This window comes from Pangasianodon hypophthalmus, chromosome 16, assembly GCF_027358585.1.
Source record: "Pangasianodon hypophthalmus isolate fPanHyp1 chromosome 16, fPanHyp1.pri, whole genome shotgun sequence".
NCBI lineage: Eukaryota > Metazoa > Chordata > Actinopteri > Siluriformes > Pangasiidae > Pangasianodon > Pangasianodon hypophthalmus.
The window spans coordinates 17,405,913-17,422,448 of record NC_069725.1 but is presented as its reverse complement, the minus strand read 5'-3'; the positions used below and the strand labels follow the sequence as shown (position 1 = coordinate 17,422,448).

Genomic DNA, 16,536 nt, shown 5'->3' with positions numbered 1-16,536 from the left:
ATGCCAAACCTGATGATACATTGGATTAAACACAAGATTAATCTGCAGAGTTTTCAACTGCATGAAGAACATCATTGCGCCATTGCCTAATCTAGGGAATCTAGGGAAAAAACACTACAACCAAACAGAGAAACAAATGTTTTCAGTAAGGAAATACCAGCAGGAAAGTTAACAGTTTACAGACCAGCCTTCTCACTTGCAAGTCAGAAAAAGTATCAAACCATATGCACATACAGTGGGGTCCAAAAGTCTGAGACCACTAGTGAAAATGCTTCTGTTTGGCATTCTTTTTCAAGTTAAAACAAATGTTTTCATTACAAATGACATTATCAGCAATAGCTTGAGTTAAAAGTAGAATCTTAGAAATATTTACATGAATTTCAGAATTTCTTAGTATTTGGTATGTCCCCTTTTTGCTTTAATGACAGTGTGCACTCAAGCTGGCATGGACTCCACAAGTTTGTGCAAAACCTGATGATTCATTTTAGATCAAATCCATCGGAGTGTCATCTGAACATGTACTTCCAAGAGGGGATAAGACATGAGGAAAATCTGACCTTTTGTACAAAGGAGTTAACATGGTCAATATCACAAATTTGCTTACATTTAAATAGGGACCTAGAATTCTGCAAAATTTTGAATAATCAATAGTCACGATGTTGCACATTTCCTTTTTAACTTTTAGATTTTTCAAAATTTTAAAATAAACTTTCTGTTTATTTGCAGATTTAAATAAAAAAAAATCCCAGATTTATTCTCCTCAGGTTTCTTAAAGGGGCCTACTAACTACGTTTCAATTTCATGTTGTAGATAGGGGTTTTGACAGTGCTAGGGCCAGTTCATCTTAAGCTAATGTGGTCATCCTTGGGGAAAACACACTGTTCACTAGAGCAGAAAAAGCAAGGATGTCACTTGAGAGAAAGGAGAAATGTTACAGAGCAATAACCAGATGTATTCTTAAAATACTACAGCTTTTGTCAACAACTGAGGCTTTAGGCTAACTAGAGGTTAACCAGCTCATGTTTATGGTCACAATTAGAACAACAGTATAGAAAAAATGTTTTATTATTGGATCAGCATTGCTATCAAAAAATAAAAAAAAAGAATAAAATACCCAGCCCTAACTGCAACTCTCACCATTACAACCCAAAAGACAAACACAGAAAACAAAGGTACAAATCACAGCTGCGCAACAAGGCAGTTGGTTATCATGCTCACTGTTTGTCAAAGAGCTCCCTGCATACTGCCACTATATGTTTGCTGTTTTCCATGTATTAAATAGAGGACCAGACAATGACTTAACCAGCACCTGATGGTGGCTGTGCTTACTTAATTAACAGGCTCCCACCACTGCAGACTGCAGAGAGCAAACCAGTCTGTATACTATGATTCACTTCAATTAAATTCAATTTTACTTGTACAGTGCTTTTAACAAGGGACATTGTCAAAAAGCAGCTTTACAGAAATATATAAATTCAAGATATGAAGTTTAAATTTAAATATTTATCCCTAATGAGCAAGGCAATGGCAACAGTGGCAAGGAAAAACTCCCTGAGACAATATGAGGAAGAAACCTTGAGAGGAGCCAGACTCAAAAAGGAACCAATTATAAATAACTTTAAGATGTCCATATTGGGCTATCCTCAGCAGCAGCGAGTGGTTTCCAAGTGATGAGAACTCCAACGAAAAGTAGGACATCAGGCTGGAGCAGGCAGGTTTCGAGAGCAGAAAGGGTCAGGATCACTGGTATCTCAGGAGGATCATGTGTAGCTTGACAGAGAGAGAGAAAGAGGGGAGAACGAAAAAGAGAGAGAGAGAGAAACAGAGCTTATTAGGTATGCCTGTTGTCATGTAATGGTTAAGGGCAGTGGACATTGTGTGCAGAGTGAAAGCAGGGACTCCGGAAAGAGAATAACTAAAAGACACAGACATGAGAGTGCCCTGGGACATAAAGCAGCCAGCCACTCCACCATCAACAAACCTGAGTGAAGGTGTAATAATCCAATCTAGAGGTAACAAACATCCCATTTCACCATTCTATGTCCGTGAACCATCTAGATCTGCTCCTTTACCTAAGGAAAAATTATTCACAAAAGGCTTGACTAAACAAATATGTTTTCAGCGTAGACTTAAACATTGAGACTGTGTCTGAATCCTGAACACTAATTGGAAGGCTGTTCCATAACTGTGGGACTTTGTAAGAGAAAGCTCTGCCCCCTGTTGGGTCCTTCATTATTCAAAGTACCAACAAATAGCCTGCACCTTTTGATTGAAGCAGGCATGGCAGATCATAAAAGACCAGAAGTTTGCTCAGGTACCATGGCGCGAGATATTCAGTGCTTTATAAGTCAATAGTAGTATTTTATAATCAGTGCAATATTTGATTGGGAGCCAATGAAGTGTGGATAAGATAGGGATGATGTGGTCATATCTTCAGGTTCCTGTAAGGACTCTAGTAAGGACTAACTGGAGCTTGTTTAAGCACCTACTAGAACATCCAGACAGCAAGGCATTACAGTAATCCAATCTAGAGGTAACAAAAGCATGAACTAATTTTTCTGCATTGTGTAGCAACATTATATTTTTTATCTTAGCAATATTTCTGAGATGAAAGAAAGCTATCCTACTAATATTATCTACATGAGCTTCAAATAAAAGACTGGAGTCAATAATCACACCAAGGTCTTTTACTGCTACTCATGATGAAACAGAAAGGCCATCCAGAGTTAATATGTAATCAGAAAGCTTACTTCTAGCTGCATGTGGTCCTAGTACAAGTACTTCTGTCTTGCCAGAATTAAGTAGAAAGAAGATACAGGTACTAAGGATCCAGTGTCTAATGTCCTCTGCACATTCCTCAACTTATTAAGCAGAGGGCCTAAAAGAGAACCTTGTGGAACTTTACCTAGAGAAGTAGAGAAGTCACCATTTACATCTACAAACTAATAATGATCAGTCAAATAAGACCTGAGCCAGGAAAGGGCCGTTCCCTTAACTCCAACAACATTTTCTAGTCTATCAAGGAGAATAGTATAATCAGTGGTGTCAAAAGCTGCATGCAATACAAGCAAGGAGGCACAACCCTGATCAGAGGCCGGTAGTAGGCCATTTACAACTTTAATCAGTGCTGCAAATACATTTCATGAATGTTATTCCTATGTAGGTATGAGCATAACTTCTGTGTTACAACCTATTCTAGGATCTTCGAGATAAAGGGGAGGTTTGATATTGGCCTATGGCTAGACAGCTGACAGGGGTCAAGGTCAGATTTAATCAGGGATTTGATAACTGCTAGTTTATAAGATTTAGGTACATAACCAGTGATAAGGGAAGAATTGATTCTTTTTAGAAGAGGTTTGATTGCTTCTGGTATTATCTATTTGAAGAAACATGTAGGTAAGGGATCTAATACACAAATTGATGATTTTGATGAGGAAATTAACAAAATAGTTCAGTCTCTTGAAGGGGAGTAAAATGTTCTAATCACTGATCTGATAAAGTTATATTGTTATCTGCAGGGTTAGTCATCAAATTGTCTGGTTTTAAATTTATAGTCTGAATTTTTACCTGATATTTTCAATTTTGCCATTGAAAAGTCATCACTACTATATATTGATGGTGTGCATGTTTCTGTGGTGGTCTTATTCCTAGTTAATTTTGCTACAGTATTAAATAAAAATCTTGGATTATTTTTGTTATCTTCTATTAGGGTGGAGAGATACATTGATCTAAGAGATTTTCTATAGCTCTGGAGGCTCTCCTTTTATGCTTTCTTTTAAGTGGAGCTACATTATCCAGAGTGTAGCGGAACATTGACTCTTAAGCATTCAGTTGCCTGATCAAGTTCTGTGGGGTCAGATGGTAAGCCAATCATGGTTGATAAATCTGGGAGATTACTGATAAAACTCTGTGCAGTAGCTGAATCTATGTTTGATGCGGTAGTGAGGCAAGGTGCATATATTAAGACACAATTTAAAAGAGATGATAATGATCTGAGATAACTTCAGTGACTATATTTTCTATACTTTATCCAAATGTTAGTATTAGTTCAAGAGTGTGACCACTTCGGGATTATCAAAATGAATATTAAAGTATCCAATAATTAATTCTTTGTCTAAAGAAACAACTAGGTTTGAGATGAAATCTGCAAATTCTCAAAGGAATTCAGAATGTGGCCTTGTGTGTCTGGAAATAATAATTAGCTGAAACAACTGTGTAGACTTATTTTTTGTGGCTACATATGTTATGCTAGTGTAAAGAACTTCAAACACATTGAAATTATGTCTACGTTTTTGTGTGACACTTAGATTATCATTATAAATAACTGTGACACCACCTCCTCAGCCAGTTAGACAGGGCTAATGTATATAACTGTATCCAGGAGGACCAGCTTCATTTAATGCTGCATGCTCATTTGGTTTAATCCACATTTCTGTTAAACACACTACATTAAACTCTTGTTCAGTAATAGTTTTATTAACAGTAAGCGCTTTAGATGTAAGAGATCTAATATTTAACAATCCTAGCTTCAGATCAAAGGTACTGGCTGTGCATTCAGTATGATCTAATTTTATGTTAATTAGTTTACTAGAACAAATTCCCTGAATATTTCTACCTTTTTTGTTTAGCTTGGGGAACAGACACAGTCTCAATATAGTCAGGGAACAGACACAGTCTCATATCTATATGTGTGGGCTGCAGCATTTGCCATAGATCTCAGATTGCAGGACCACTTTAATAGGCAGACCAATTGCAGTGTTATGCACACACAATTGTGCACACTGACAATGTAACTGATGAGCTAAGGGCTCACAGCATGCAAGCCAGTTTGTCAAGACTGACATCTTCATTCCGCCATTGATTCCTTAAAGCAGAATGGTGAGTGGCTTAGTACAGATGTCTGAGGTTTGCTCATCCATGGAGAAGCAGCATTCCTCACTTGCAACCATTTGCAGTCTGTGCTCCAATTACCACTAGTGACAACAGTGGGGAGCACTGTTTCAGTCTATTTCGGTCTAATCAGTGGTATTAAGAAAAACTTGGTTATGGAAGTGTAGAGGTCATATACATATATTGCAATGCTACACAGTGCCTCCAGGAGAATATTCTTGTTATTTTGAATAGATTAGTTATAGAGTGAGCAAATGAGTTGAGAGCCTTTCATTCAGTTCCACTTTAATTAGATAACAAAGCTCTAACTGAGTTTTATTCACAACAAACATTACATTTTCCATGTTCTAAATAACATATAACATTGTTTTACGGAACTGATACAGTTCTTTTCCAACCTTTGCTGAAATATACACAAATTAATACTTGATTATAAACTCAATAGAAAGGAAGTGCCTCAATCAATCAGTCACAACGGCATATTAATTTTCTAAAGGTGGTTCTCGATTACAGGAGTACGTCATCTAAACAGTGATGAATGTGAGCCTATTAAAGCAAGCTGACATAAAGTATTATTAATAGACTTAATGCTGGCAAAACCTTGGCTCTATAGCCAGCTGTGGCTCTGTGCTGTGATGTGGGAGGCCCCTCCAGCTGGGCAGGCTGCAGCAGGGCACCTCCTGGGGGACTGGAGGGCCAATTACAGCAGATAATGATTCATTGCTGGCCTTAATAAAGCCCCACTCTTTATGGTGACTAATTATGTGAGTATGCATCTCAGAGTGAAGGAGGGAGGAGTGGTGTAGCAGAGGGCCAGATTTTGGATGATTGCATAGAGGTTGGCCGGTCCCCTCTGGGTGGTGCATGCAGGCTTTCTATTACAGGACATAATTGATATTTTCATAAAAAATTAATGGATAAAGAGGCAACAGATATTCCTTTTGTGCTGGTAGATAAATGAATACAAGAAGAGGAACAAAAGATCAGTCAAGGCCTTTCTGTTTTTGTAAACCATGGGGATCACTTTGTTATGTGCAATGTTTACACATTTTAAGGGCACTATATTCACATAAGTGGATATGATGTGATCATGGATATGATGCCAGATAATAAAAATATGTTCATGAGACTCATGTATGATGAATATGTTCATGTTCCCCATTGAAACACTAACTGATACAATCATTAACATTTATTCATCATCAATAGCCATCCCATCCTAGTCAAGGTAGCAGTGAACCTATTCCAGGAACATGGGGTGTAAGGCAGGAATACACCCTAAATGGGACACCATTCCATCACAGGACACCATGCATATGCACATTCACAGACTCAGTCACACCTAGGGGCAATTTAGCATAACCAATTTACTTTCCAGCACATTTTTGGGAGGTCAGAGGAAACTGGAGAACCCAGAGGAAACCCATTCGGACACATGGAGAACATGCACAGAAACCAGAAGCCCATTAATGCAACGTGTTTGTATTGCAATTATGCCAAAATGGATTTTAAACCCCAGTTACTGGATGTCCAAGCCTAAAGACTTATTATGCAGTCATCAGGTAAATACCAATTTGCTAACAATTGGATAATAATTCTAAGTACTAGCGGTGAGGGAATAGTGGTACTATAGTGTATGCCTCATTGTAGTAGTCAGCAGACTACAGACAGACCAGCCAACTGCCTTTATTAACCTCTTACATATTGTTGTCAAGGGCCTTGCAAAGTAATACACTCTGAAATTAATGAGTGGGAGAAAACAATTTCAAATTTGGGCTAATTTATCTGGTGTGTCTTATTTGAGGCACTTCAATTATCTTCAGAAGCCATTTAGCCGCTGCATCGTTCACTAGTGGAGATATTGCACAGTATAATTCATATAGAATAATTATATTGACATGAGATTCCATGACAGTAATATGGGGCAGGAGTGATGATGGTCTCTCCCAATCAGAGAGTTTAGAATAAACATATTCCCAGCAGGCCTAGTTATAGCTAGGGAAGTTGCCCTGAAATTGTTATCTTATTGCAAATAACTGTAATAAGGTATCTAAGATGGATGACAGTTAAAGCAAAGTGGAAAGCAACTGTAAACAGAAGCAGTATATGAGTACAAAGACTGCAGCACAATAAGAGCTGAGGTTTATTATTGTGCATAGCCATGTAATGTTTGCTTTAAGTGATAAAGTGGTTCAAACCTGCAGTATATTGACTTTTTGCACACAGTTTGCATAGCTTTAGCAGGAGAAAGTGAAGATTATGCTTGGTGAGAAAAGAAGTACTGATATCTGTTACTGGCACCTAATTTGTATTCAGAATTGTTCCACTCCAAATACACCACTCCATCACTGTATACAATCTGGTGTGCCAATGTCTAGCTTTGTCATTGCTGTGGCTGCAGTCTTACGTGCTAAACCTTATCTTATCTTTATGGCCAAAATCAGAAGTTTGAGAAGCTATTTTTGTTCACATTGAGTAGTTATGGGTCCATAGTTAGAATTTAATACTGAAATTATTCAGAATTCAGACATAACTACAGATGTACTTGCTACTCAGCATGAGTTGCCTGAACGGGGCAGAGTGGACCAAAATCATTTATATGCTATTCTGACCGTGGAGCCCATTTTTCTTGCATGATGTTGGCTCAATCAAGGAGCAGTATTAAGTCCAGCTCCAATGTCTGACAGTTTAATTCAACCACAATATGTCACATATTTATGTTTTGGGCTGTAAATACACATACAAATATTCAAAGACTATGGAATGCCATTCAAGGGCAACAGTTAATACATAATTATGGCACTACTAATTAATTAATCTTATGATCCCTTTAAAATACATGAAAGGTTTTCTCTGCATGGAGGAAATCATAAGAGACTTATCACATGGACTAAACCTTATATGGATAAAATTGTGAATGACATGAGATATAAGTGTAGCAGATGAGTGAGAATGAAATCTAAGCAAAGCAGATGAGTGAATAACCTAAAAATCTGAATATGATCCCCTGATCAACTATTCATCTGAATATCTTTAACATCTAACTGATTTTGTGTTAATTACTAATGTAACAAATGCTGTCTAATATGTTCACCACAACACTGGTGAGTATACTGGTTATACAAATCAGTTCTATCAGTGGTCTGTTCTACATGAGCCACAAAGCAGCGTGGCATTGGTTTGAATGTTGTGCTCCGCTGCAAAATGCACACAGGTTTACTTCAGCTTATGACACCCACCTCTAGATGGTGCCCCTGCAGCTGTCTATTTCGTCTATGCCAAGGACTGGCCCTGACACAGTGAATGAATATATTCAAAAATAATTATTCCACCTATTCCAAATATCCAACTAATATTTCAGAGCTCATTAAGGTTGTTATTTTGTCCTTAACCATTTGTTGTTGCATCTTGAGCTGTGATGTCAATGGTAAGATACTCCCAGCTGCTTTATTGTTTAATGTTATTAGTGTTTTTTGAACATTTACTTTCAAAACTGACACTTCATTTTTATTTTCTTGTAAGCATAACAAATATGCTAAATGTTGCTCACCCTAGTTGACCTGTTGTATAGTTTATATTTGCAGCATTCTGCCACAAAGTACAGGTCACAAGGCAGGTAGCATGAGAATATGCTAATTTTCAGTTTAACGTAAATAAGAGGCTACATAAATTTCAGCAGATGACCCAAGATGACTCTCAGAGTTACATAAAGCCATCATGGCACTGAATAAAAAGTATGAGAAATGTCATTTCCCCTTCAGTGTCGAAATATATTATCTCAGAGGCACACACAGTCACTCAATACTGCAGGCATGCAGTTCCATACAAGGCACAGAATGTTCTCTCACCCTATTCACCATCCTAGTGATGAAACTTTAAAATGCCATTTACTGTGGCACAATGATACATTTTCCCAGTCTGCACATACTGTATAACACTATTACAGCAAGGGGAAAATATTGCTACAATAAAACTCTGGGAGTATGTCCAGAATATCAGAAACTTTATTTGATTCTATGTAATTAGGAGAGGGGGAGAAACAGCAAGATTCATTTCAGTACATCGGGAGAAGATTACGTCTCTCTCACCAGCTGATGAGATTTGCTTCTTATTAAAGGTGGTTTATATTTCCTCCCATGGATGGCTTATGTGGGTAGAAAACAATAAAGAAGCATAATAGAAAAATGTGCTTTGGGAGTTTGCCTTCTTGGTCTCTCTTGCGGTCACTCATCAGGCCCTTTATTTATACCCACTGACCAGAGCTGATTAACTTCTACAGCAGTTGAAAACAGACAGAAGTAGCAGAAGAGTTGCACTGAGAGAAAAAAGTCCAAAAGGAGAGGAAAGTGGGCAGGCCATAATTTAACTTAATTGGGACCAAGCTTAAGTCATGATAGCTTCACTGTCTCATGCCTGAGAGGCATGTCAAAGGCACATAAAGATTCTACCACATCCAGGGCAGGTCAGTTGAAATAACTTATAACTGATCCTCTCCAGTGTGAAATATAGCCTCATCACAGCATAGCGATCAGAATCTCAATGTGCTTGGCTCAAAAGTCATTAAATTGCTATTAGCCGTTAACAATGTATGGCTCATGATACAGATTATCCTCTTTTTTCCAGAGACCAGGACTTTGCCTATCTGTACTGCTGCAGGCAATGACAGCCTTTATGCTGGCAATGGCAGCCTTTACTTGTGTGAATTGTGAGTTAGATTATAAATTCAAAGTGCAAATATGAATAACTACAGGAAGATATGTTCACATGTGATATAAAAATTCTACATGCCCCTGTTAGGCTTTTGTGATGTAAAAAAAAATGAAATCAAGATAAATCATGTCAGATCTTTTTCCACCTTTAATGTGATAGCAACCAAAAAAATTCAAGTGAAAAACAAATAGAAACTTCCATCCAGCCACCCTAGCCCATAGCCCAGATATGTGAAGAATACGAGAGATCATTGTTACATGCAAGGGATGACCAGAACATTTTTATTTTCTAAAATGTTTCTCTTTGTTTTTCACTTGAATTTTTTTTCACTTGAAAATGCCTGCAGTTTTTTACAGGAGTGTGTAGAGTTTTTTATATCCACTGTTCACATATCATCGAAGTCCAAGCGTTTATACTAGGGAGAAATTGAAGGCACAAAAGTCTGTTGATGCTTATAATTTTGTTGTTTGTGAGCACATTCAAGGAGTAATATTTAATGATTACAACATTGTAAACAAAGTTGAACAACGTTACCTATCTAAATGTATCCATTATAGGCAACTCCTCAGTAAGAACGTGACATAGCTACCTAGAGTTATATAGCTAGTTTCTTGATGTACACAATATAATTTAGTGATTTTAGCTAACTAGCCAGCTAAGCCTGTTAAATTCTTAGTTAGAATGCCAACTTCACTGAACTGATAGTTGCATACATAAGGTTGGATAAGAATGGCTTTATTAATTTACTCATTACTGCATCCTAATTCATTAGGATTTATTTCATGTTTTATCCAGGCTAACGTTTCATGAGTCTTCACTTTCGAGTCAAGTCAGTCAAGTTCAAGTCAGTCAACATGCGACTCAAGTGCGACTAGACTTTGAGTTTCTAACTCGAGTCCCAATCTCTGTCTACAGGTGAGGATCTGTCTTCTGTCTTCTGTCTTCACTTTGGTGAATTCTGTTGTATTATTCTGCCTAAACATTAACATCATAATACATTCAGTTAAAGTTCATTGTGGAATTTCAAAGGAAACTGAACCTTTAAGTTATACGGAGAAATGTTTGCAACAACAAAAGACTTTCACATAAAGAGTTAGTCTATACTGCTACAGCTTTTAGTTAGTAGCTAATTTGATATCACTAATTGGATAGTCCACTTTAAACACTCAACAAATAGTCGACAAACCATCTTTAGACAGTCATGAACCAGCCTATCAAGTGACTCTCAAAAACATGTCAACTAAACAGCAACTACCAATAAGTGTTGACACAGTAAGAAACAGCTGAGGGCCTGGTTTGATTATTGTCCCTGATAGGTTGTTGACAGCCTGTGGATGGTTTGTCTAAAGCTATATAAACACAGATTTAAGTGGATTTGTCCTTAATTGCCTCTATATTCCTTTTGTAAATCTGTATTTAAGAAACCTCTAAAAATGCTACAGTATGGGGAGAGCCAGCACAAATGTAACAAGTTTACAATAAACACGTAAAATTCAGCTTATGATTTATGAGGATTTTCATGATTGCTGTCGCTGACCATTTTTTTGTAATAAGCTCTTACGAGCTGTAAGCTAAGGTATTAGCATCTTAGCACTGTTAGGTAAAAAAATATTCTATTCAGCTGCTTAATGTCATGAAAAGCAAGTGGAATGCAAATTAAGTTAAAGCATTTTATTGGAGGGGCAGGCAGGCAAATCCTAAACGTGAATCAAAATCATAAACAGAAAACAGGCAGAGGTCAGACGATCTACAAACAACAAAGACTAGGCAATACAAAGAGCGTAAATGAGGAAACAAAACAATATTGGGACCCGGAGAATCAGAACACGGAACAAAAAGGCTAAGTAAAGACACGTGTAAGCACAGAACAATATTTCGTGCCAAACAAAGACAGAGAGGTTTAAATACACAATCTAATTAAGGGCACAGGTGAGAGCAATAAACGACATGTGAGGGAAGCAACCAATGACAATACAAAGGTAGATGAATCAAAACAAAAACACACATAGAAAACCCTGACATCCCCCAAGGGCACTGCTACAGCACCGCTCATCATCGGCTGTCTGGCCCCTCTGGGCAACATGTCCATACAAACCCCAAGGTCCTGAGGCAGGTATTGTCTGTCTTGTGGGCTTCTTCCAGCACAACTAGGGAGCAGTCATGGGGCATCTTGGAGGGAAGCAGGATGTGAGTCTGAGACAGGCTCGACAGGGTCAGGTTCAGGGCTGGGACAGGCTTGCCAGGATCAGGTGGTGGGAACAAGGCTTGGGAGGCCATGCCATTGGCCTCTGGCTTGAGCAGGTCTTGGGAGGCCACCTTGTCGGCCTCAGGCATGAGCAGGCCTTGGGAGGCCATGCCGTCAGCCTCAGGCAGGAGCATGGCGCGGGAGGCTGCGCCATTGACTTCAGGCTTAAGCAGGTCATGGGAGGCCATGCGGGTGTAATCTAGCAGGAGCAGGACAAAGGAGGCCACACTGTCAGCCTCTAGCAGAAGCAAGACTTGGGAGGCCACGCCATCAGCCTCAGACATGAGCAGGTTGTGGGAGGCTGCACCCTCGGCCTCTAACAGGAGCAGGATTTGGGAGGTCGCCTCGTTGGCCTCAGGCGTGAGCAGGACAAGGAAGGCCACGCCACTGGCCTCTGGCAAGAGCAGGACATGGGAGGCCACACTGTCAGCCTCGGGAGGAAGCTCTGCAGGGGAGTCCACCACGTCGGCCTCTGGCTGGAGCTTGAGTGAGGAGGATACCCTGGCGGCCTCTGGGAGGAGCTCTCCTGGGGAGGCTGCCTCGACGAGCTCAGGCTTTGCCAGAGAGGCCTCTGCTGGGGAGGCCTCCTCTTCTTTTCTAGCCTTCCTCTCCTCATAGTAGACAGACAACAGCTGAATGAGCTCGGCCGACAGGCTGGCCCTCCCCAAAAAATTTTCAAGGTCAGGTTTAAACTCGGGAAACCTGAACACCTGTCTCAAGAGGCATATGAACTCGGCCACGCTTTGGTTCCTATGGTGACCAGGAGTTCCACCCACTGGCAAGCTCACCTGGTGAGCCGGGGCAACAAGAACCTCAGCCACCACTTCTCTTCAGGCTTGGGGTTCACCAGGCTCTCAAAATATACTTGGAACTGCAGCAGGTAAATTTCTGGAGAAATCTCAAAGCTGTCAAAGGGTTCCGGGGGATATAGTGGAGTCCACTGAGGAAAATGCACAGAGTCATACACCGGCATGATCATCCTGGCGTGACGCCCCTCTCGCATCCTGCTGCATCCATGTTAGAGGCGAAGTATTCTGTCATGAAACGCAAGCGGAATGCAAATGCAGTTATAATGCAGGCAGGCAGACAAATCCTAAATGTGAATCAAACTCATAAACAGAAAACAGGCAGAGGTCAGGCAATCTACAAACAACAAAGACTAGGCAATACAAAGAGCGTAAATGAGAAAACAAAACAATACCGAGAACCGGGGAATCAGAATACAGAACAAAAAGTCTTATTAAAGACAGACGGGTAAGCGCAGAACAATGGGGGTTTAAATATACAAACTAATTGAGGGCAAACTGAAACAGGTGCAGGCAATAAAGGACATGTGAGGGAAACAATACAGGACATGAATCAAAACAAAAACACACATGCAGAAGTGTACGTCAATGCGCTGCTGGCTGTTATGCGCAGTGAGCCCCTCTGCATGTTGCGTTCAACACAGGAGGGAAAACCCTGATACTTGAAAGCCAAGTTATAACACTATAAACACACAAAAATTAATGATGATTTACGAGGATGTTCATGAGTGCAGTCACTGTCCTTTTTACTTTGTAATATAGTAAAAACGTATCTGCTTGATTTACATGATGCCAACCATTCACACAATTCAGAGCTTTAAACAGATTGCCTTTACATACCTGTCCAGGAGCCATGTTGTTCATTCTGTGTCCAGCTTCATCCTCTTCATCAGTAATAAATTACACCATCTTGTAAAAAGCTTCATCCTCTTCATCAGTAAGAAAATTATGCCATCTTGTAAAAACCAATGATTATTATGGTTTTACTTCATTTCTTCATGTTTTTTCAAAGCACAGTGTTTTTTTCTTGCTCGCAAAAGACAATCACCTGGCTGCGCTGGGTGCTTTCCAACTTCAGACTGAGATGGAGTGGAGTGAAGGGGCACTGGGGGGTGTCTATAAAATGACTGACAAGAAGCCCATCCAAACAGAAACAAGTATTCTGAACCAGAAAGCTGTTTTCCACATGGGTTTCCTCAGCCACGTAATACACTTTTTCTGAGGCCATGGCATGTTATGTGTACTAGTACGAAAAAACAACTACTTCTGCACCTTTAAATTGTCTCTTGTTATACTGTATTACATTTCACAGCAAAGAAAAAAGTCCACATTTCCTGTCCCTGATTTTTTCTGGCTTAAAGACTTAAAGAGTGCTTGTATTTAAATATGGTGGTCTAGATGCTACTGAAAAACCCCAGATGCTTCTACTCAAGAATATAGCAACCTCTGAGGCATGAACTACACACAGATGATTTGCATAATCTGAATGGGGCGCCCAGAAAATCAACTTAAGTAGCTGTGTAACCCATTTATGATTATGCATAACTTTTCCTGTGTACATATTGACATAACTTTTGAACATAATTTGTTGACTCTGAATGCAGCCTTTTTAAAATAAATGCCTCAAAGGGTCAAAGGGATGATGTCACTCTCTGTGAATGTATTGTACATGCACATTAAAGATTTTGAGAAACCCAGCTGCCATGCTAGAGGAGAACAAAGGTACTGATCTAGATACATGTAAATTATATTTACATGCTTCATAAATCATACTCAAGAAAAATCTCTCAAGAACTCCAGGAAAAAAAATAAAACCATAGTGCTCAGTTGCTGTGTGCTGGAGGGTGTGTCTTTAATTTACATGGGAAACAAGAAGCATATGCCAGCTGACAATGAAATTCATCTCCCTGCTATCTAGACCCTAGCCTGGAACCCCATTCCACCCCTGCACACTAAGGATGAGTGTAATAAAATAACAGATATTAATGAAGCATAGTGCTGAGTAATAATGATGTGTGCACACTCACTAATGGAAAAAGTGCTTCCTTGATGGCAAAAGCATTTACAGGGAGATGTAATGCAGTATGTGAGTAGTGATTCGAGGGCAGCACTCTTTCACCTGTTTACTGAGAACATAAGTGTTTAGAATTATAATGACATTGCAAGTGATTTAGCAGTTCTAAAATATAAAAAGCAAGCTTCAGAATAAATGCAGTTGTATACAAGTCAAAATGTCATGATGTACTTACAAAATATTCATTACAGATGTGGTACCTGACGCGCAGAATACCTACATGTACTTTACTGTCTGACTACACCACCCCCTAAAATGGGCGGGGGAAACCCCTTTTCTCTCTGTAGTGTGGCTGATTCTAGACCCTGCCCGCAAAGAAACAGTTTACACAAGGCATGTACACAAGCTCGAATTTATTACAATTTTGAATAGGTACAATTGCTAATGTGAAAAATAGACGAAGGGAAACTGGCTGGAGCTTCTCAAACTAATAAGGTCGGGTCGGCACGGCACCCACAGCTCCTCTCCTAGGAGGCCCTGGTGAGAGAGACAGACACAACAAACCCAACACCATACAAGCATGCAACATAGCAAACACTGCACACACAAGGTCAGTAATTACCACTACGAAATACCACACCGTGTTGCATGTTACCAGTACACACCAAAATAGTGTCCCCTCAGTGCAGCCCCCAACTGAATGGAGCAGTAGTGAGGTGCAGATCCGGCCTTGTACAGAGAACCTATACAGAGACAAAAAGAGGAGAACAGCCAGCTCCCAACACAATGACCACCGCGCTGGCTTGGTCAAGGCAGGGTTACACTAGACCAAGGACAAAAAAAAAGGACAAAGCCAAAGGCAAACAAAACAACCAACAAACAAACTAAAAAAAGACTTGTACACTGACAATAAAACAGTGGCTGGCCTGGTCCCTTTAAAAAGAAATAATGCACATTAATCCCCAATTTCATTCACCAGCACACATAAGACCAACATATACAAGAAGTATTGGCCTACTTTGCAAGAGTGTTCAATACTCCCCGCAGCACAATAACCCAGGAAGATAAAATGGGGCACTCCAGTGCTACAAATACAAGTACATAATCAACACATTTTAAATACCAATATAAAACAATTTAAAAAACAAAATCACATAAGACAAACTACCAGAGTGTCTGCAGCCCAGCAACTCAATAGGAGGCCACAAGTCCTTCAAATGCCACGCAGTCACCTGTGTCCTTCATGAAGAGTGGAACACATTGTTCTAGCAGTCACCCTGATAAAGTTAAAACAGAGCATGAGAATTCAGTTCCTATATCAATTAAAACACAGTCTAGTCACTCCATTACCTGTATGACAAGAGTCTAGTTGCAATGGCAAATGGCAGCAGCAAGAGAGTGTGAACTCCACAAGCCAAACTTTATAATCTCCTAATGTGTCATGTGACATGCCTCATGTGACCCAAGACAAGCAGCCACACAATGCAGATCACATGATCCCCACACTGATTATCAGTGCAGGTAACCACCAACAGGAAAACACAGATCCCCACACAGAAAAAAAGGCATGAGGAGTAAGAAGAGACAATGAGCCCTTTACATTTTTTCTTAGGTTCTTAGGGGACAAGTTAAAACAACATAATTATACTGTACTATAACTCTACACTACAATATGTGTATGGCTGAAATCACAGTTTACAGAAGAACCTATGTAAACTCAAATAGAAAGTATGAGATATTTTATGAGCTACAGTCAGGTCCATAAGTATTTGGACAGTGAGACAATTTTCGTAATTTTTCCTCTGTACACCACCACAATGGATTTGACATTAAGCAATCAAGATTTGATTGAAGTGTAAACTTTCAGCTTT

General features: G+C 39.5%; 1 long non-coding RNA gene across 1 annotated transcript; it reads right to left on the bottom strand.

Annotated features, from left to right (window-relative positions):
* Positions 1–14,129: 14,129 nt before the first annotated feature.
* LOC128320659 (uncharacterized) lies at positions 14,130–16,193 on the bottom strand. Its single transcript, XR_008304228.1, has 4 exons — positions 16,016–16,193; positions 15,834–15,942; positions 15,331–15,750; positions 14,130–15,202 (listed from the first exon to the last, which is right to left on the bottom strand). It is a non-coding gene; the product is annotated as an uncharacterized LOC128320659 (long non-coding RNA).
* Positions 16,194–16,536: the final 343 nt, after the last annotated feature.